The sequence below is a fragment of the Dama dama genome, chromosome 22, assembly GCF_033118175.1.
Source record: "Dama dama isolate Ldn47 chromosome 22, ASM3311817v1, whole genome shotgun sequence".
Classification (NCBI taxonomy): domain Eukaryota; kingdom Metazoa; phylum Chordata; class Mammalia; order Artiodactyla; family Cervidae; genus Dama; species Dama dama.
The window spans coordinates 42,923,368-42,928,974 of NC_083702.1; the positions used below are offsets into that span (position 1 = coordinate 42,923,368).

Here is a 5,607-nt window from a genome sequence, read left to right on the forward strand (position 1 = left end):
GGCACCGAAGAATTGATGCTTTTAAACTGTGGTGTTGGAGGAGACTCCTGAGAATCCCTTGCACTGCAAGGAGATCAAACCAGTCAATTCTAAAGGAATTCAGTCCTGAATATTCATTGGAAGGACTGATGCTGAAGCCGAAATTCCAATACTTTGGCCACCTGATGCAAAGAACTGACTCACTGGAAAAGACTCTGATGGTGGGAAATATTGAAGGTAGGAGAAGGGTATGACAGAGGATGAGCTGGTTGGATTGCATCACCAACTCAATGGGCATGAGTTGAGCAAGTTCCAGGAGTTGGCGATGGACAGGGAAGCCTGGTGTGCTGCAGTCCATGGGGTCTCAAAGACAGAACTGAGCAACTGAACTGAATATTCCATTGTCTAGATAGACATTGTTTGTTCATCCATCCATCCGTTGATGGATATTTGGGTTATTTCCACTTTGAGGCTATTATTAATATGAGTAAAACTGCTGTGAACATCATGTATACGTTTATGTGCAGGCATATATTTTCAACTCTTGGGTATTGTATATCTAGGAGTGAAACTGTTGAGTCATAGGGCACCTCTATATTTAACTTTTTGAGGAGCTGCTAAACTGTTTTCCAAAGCAGCTGCAGCATTTTACAATCCTACCAGCAATGTGACAGGGTTCTAATCTCTCCACATCCTGGCCAACCCTTGTTACTGTTTGTCATTTTGATTATAGTCATCCTACTAGGTGTGAAATAGGACCTCACTGTGGTCTTTATTTCATTTTCCTAGTGACTAACACATAATAATATTTTGTCTTTTTCAGTGTAGCCGTCTTGCACACCTTTTGTTTGATTTCTTCCTAGGAAGTTGATATTTCTGATGCTCTTATAGATGGCTTCATTTTTTAAAAATAGAATTTTATTATTTTCCAGCAATTTTAGATTCACAGAAAAATTGAGAGAAAAGTACTGAAAATTCTCATCTATTCCTTGCCTTCACATGCATAGCTTCCCCCACTATCAACATCTCATTGTTTTAATCAATGAAACTATGATACATCATCACCCAAAGTCTATAGTTTACATAAGGGTTCAATCTTGGTGTTGCGCATTCTATGTGTTTTGACAAATGCATAATGACATCCATCCATCATTATAGTGCCATATAGAATAATCTCACTGCCTTAGAAATCCTCTGTGCTCCATCGACAATCCTTCCTTCCCCCATCCACTAACCATCTGGCTATTGCCATAGTCTTGCCCTTTCTAGAATTCATATAGTTGGAATCCCACAGTATGTAGACTTTCCAGATTGGTTTCTTTCACTTAGTAATATGCATTTAACTTTCCTCTGTTTCTTTTCATGGCTTGAGAGCTCGTTTCTTTTTGGCACCGAATAATATTCCCTTGTCTGGATGTACCGAAATTATCTAACTGTTCACCTACTAAAGGACTTCTTGGTTGTTTCTAAATTTTGCCAGCTATGAATAAGGCTGCCATAAACATCCAGGTGCAAATATTTGTGTGCACTTAAGTTTTCAACACTTTTGAGTAAATATTAAGAAGTAAAGGATTGCCGAATCATATGGTATAAGAGTATGTTTAATTTATAAGAAACTGTCTTATAAAAAAACCATCTCCCAAAGTGACTGTGCCCTTTTGCATTCCCACCAGCCAAGAGAGGAAGTTCTTTTTGCTCCACATCCTCACCAGCACTTGGTGTTTTCAGTGTTTTGGATTTTGGCCATTTTAGTAGGTGCATAGTAGTGTTTCACTGTTGTTTCAATTTGCAAACCCCTACTAACACATGATATTGAGTGCATTTTCATATGCTTGTTTGCCATCTGTACATCTTTCCTGGAGGTGTCTGTTCAGGTATTTTGCTATTTTTTTTTTTCAGTTATGTTGTTCATCTTCTTATTTTTTGTATTTTAAGAGTTTTGTATATTTTGGGTAAGAGTCCTTTATCAAATATGTCTTTTAGCATATTTTCTCCCAGCCCTTGGCTTGTCTTCTCATTCTCTTAACAGTGTCTTTTATAAGTTTTCAATTTTAATGAAGTCCAGCTTATCAATGATTTCATCACTTACATCTTTGATGTTTTATCAAAAAAGTCATCACTGAACTCAAAGTCATCTAAATTTTCTCTTATATTATCTTTTAGGACTTCAATAGTTTCAGTTTTAAAATGTTTTATTTTTGTGGTCAGTGAAGAGAAATATAGTTGATTTTGACTCTATTTCTAGTTTTGCTAAATTCACAGAAATTGTTGAAAGGTGTGTGTTAAAGTCTCCTACCATGATTATTAGTTCCATCAAGTTTTGCTTGTTTTTTTTTTAAACCATGTACTCTTTTTCTTTTTTTTAAAATTAATTATTTGGCTGCACTGGGTCTTTGTTGCAGCATATGGGACCTTTAGTTGTGGCATACAAACTCTTAGTTGCAATATGTGGAATCTAGTTCCCTAACCAGGGATCAAACCCCTGACCCCTTGCATTGGGAGCACAGAGTCTTAGCCACTGGACCACCAGGGAATTCCTCTTCACTTGGTTAACTATAATCCACTACCGAAGTGGATTCCATGCTCACCTCAGCTACTCCATTTCTGAGTTCCTTTATTTACTTTTCAAAATTTATTTCTTTGGCTGCACTGTGCAGCATGTGGGATCTTAGTTCCCCTACCAGGAATTGAACCCTGGTCCCTGGCATTTAGAGCACGAAGTCTTAACCCCTGGGCCACCAGGCAAATCCCAAGTTCCTTTATTTAGCATTGCCTCTTAGCTGCTTGCACTCTAGCAGGAAGGGCTTCGTACGTTTTTTTCAAGGGCACATATATGCTTTAAGTTTAAATTTAACAATAAGTAATTACCTCTAAAATATAAACATATAAAATAAAGCAAAACCAACTAAAACAATAGCAAGATATTCCAGTAAACTCCCCCTTGTACATAGTATTGGCTTTCACTACATCTCACCTTTGATTTGTCTTAGAAACGATGACTTGTACTGAGATTTCATTCAGAAAACTGGTTTCCACTTCACCTCCAATAGACTGAGTAAAACAAGATTGTCTGCATCAAGTGCTGGGAAGCATGTCGGTCTCTCACAAACCACCAGTTGGAGTGGAAAACGGTCAAGCACGTGGCAGGACTGCTTGGCAGATCTACTGAGATTGTACCTATGCCAACCCCATGACCAAGCAAGCCAACTCTTGGCTGCGAATCCAACAGAGGTGCATAAACATGTTTATTAGAAGGGCATATGAATATTCATAGCAGCGGTATCTGTAATAGCTTCCAAACAGGAACTACCCAGCTGCCCATTACACAGTATATTTACAAAACAGAATGCAATTCAGAGACAAGACTGGATAATCTACAAATACACGACAGTCTACAAATATAAGTACCTACTACAAATATGGTGTTGTACCTATCACCTACTGCAACTATATCTACCTACTACAACTACTCCAACTGTGGTGTTGGAGAAGACTCTTGAGAGTCCCTTGGACAGCAAGGAGATCAAGCCAGTCAATCCTAAAGGAAATCAGTCCTGAATATTCACTGGAAGGACTGATGCTGAAGTTGAAGCTCCAATACTTTGGCCACCTGATGCAAAGAACTGGCTCATTGGAAATGACCCTGATGCTGGGAAAGGTTGAAGGCTGGAGGAGAAGGGGATGACAGAGGATGAGATGGTTGGATGGCATCACCGACTCGATGGACATGAGTTTCAGCAAGATCCGGGAGTTGGTGATGGGACAGGGAAGCCTGGCGCGCTGCAGTCCACGGGGTTGCAAAGAGTCGGACATGCCTGAGCGACTGAACTGAACTGAACTACACATATATGTACCTATGTGGAAGAACCTCACTTCCACGTGGTGAATGTGGTGAATGAAAGACTCCAGAGACAGAGGAGCACAAGCTGGACGATTCCATTTCTATGAAGAACAAAAATAGATGAAACTAATCTGTGGCGACAGAACACAGAAGAGTAGTTGCCTCTTTACGTTATTTTTTTATTTCTAATTAGAGGATAATTGCTTTACAACGTTGTGCTGTTTTCTGCCGTACAACAACATGAATCAGCCTTAGGTATACATATGTCCCCTCCCTCTCGAACCTTCTTCCCACCCCATCTCACCCCTACAGAGCACTGGGTTGAGCTCTCTGTGTCATAGAGCAAATTCCCACTGGTTACCTATCTTCCGTATGGTTATCTATTTTACCTGCAGCGATGTATATGATGTATATGTTTCAGTGCTACTCTCTCCTTCATCCCACCTTTTCCTTCCCCAGCTGTGCCCACAAGTCTGTTCTCTATATCTGAGTCTCTATTCCTATGCTGCAGATAGATTAATCAGTATCAGTTTTCTAGACTTCATATATATACCTTGTTGTTATTGCTTAGTCGCTAAGTATTGTCTGACTCTTTTGCGACCCCATGGACTGCAGCCCGCCAAGCTCCTCTGTCCCTGGGATTCTCCAGGCAAGAATACTAAAGTGGGTTGCCATTTCCTCCTCCAGGGGATCTTCCCGACCCAGGGATCAAACCTACATCTGTTATGTCTCCTGAATCGGCAGGTGGGTTCTTTACCACTAGCACCACCTGGGAAGCTATATATACATTAATATACTTTATTTTTCTCTTTTCCAGAAGTATGGAATACTTCATGAGTTTGCATTGTCATCCTTGCGGAGGGGCCACGTTAATCTTCTTTATATTGTTCCAGTTTTTCAGTATATGTGCTGCTGAAGCAAGCACGGGTAGTCACCTCTTGATTGGGCAATGGAAATGGTCAGTGTCTTGATCTGAGTGGTGATCAGCCAAGTGGAGACATATAGGTCAAAGTCTTTTAAGTGCCCACTTAAGATCTGTGCACCTTATTGTGTTTCATACCTAAGTAAACATTTTTTAAAAGCTTTAAAAAACGTTTTGAGGCATATAGTCACTTGACCCAGGACTTGGAGACTGAGTCTGCCATGCACAGGCAGAGCAGGCTCCATGGCTGACCCCTTGCTCCAGCCCCAGTCACCTTCTGTGACAATACATTCTTAAAAATGCCTAGCATAGTATTTGTCACCCCACATAGGCTCTGCCAGAAATCTGCCAATCCTCCATCAAAGGGTACCGTCCAGGCCCCGCCCCGCCCCTGGCACCCTCAATATGGGCGAGCCTGTGACTGTTTTGACCAATAGAGTGTGACAGCAGCAACACTGGCTGACTTCCAAGGCCAGGTCAGAAAGGGCGATGGGTTCCTCAGGCTCTCTTTGGACATGCCATGTTGGAAGCTGGCCTCCCCGAGGCCGTGATGCTTAGAGACCGTGCTTAGAGCCTGCTGAGAGATACAGTGAGGTGCCTGAGGACCCCCAGCTGTCCAGCCTCTAGCTGCTTTTTGATCCCCGCTGATGTCACATGAGCAAAGACGAGAAGTCTGAGTCATGAGTAACTCATGAGCTACAAAAATGGTGGCTGTCTTTCGTTGTAGGCTGTCTTTTGGGGTGGACTGACATGCACCAATAGGTAACTGGAAGATCTGGTAACTTTACTCCCCAGGGCTTTTCCAGGCCCTCTCTCTGCCGCTCATCCAGGCACATCTGGGTACACTCAGTTCCTTACTGCACAA

General features: G+C 41.6%; 1 non-coding gene across 1 annotated transcript; it reads right to left on the minus strand.

The window, feature by feature from the left end:
* Positions 1 to 4,635: 4,635 nt before the first annotated feature.
* LOC133044087 (U6 spliceosomal RNA) lies at positions 4,636 to 4,745 on the minus strand. The gene has a single exon (XR_009689836.1). It is a non-coding gene; the product is annotated as a U6 spliceosomal RNA (small nuclear RNA).
* Between the last annotated feature and the right edge of the window lie 862 nt (positions 4,746 to 5,607).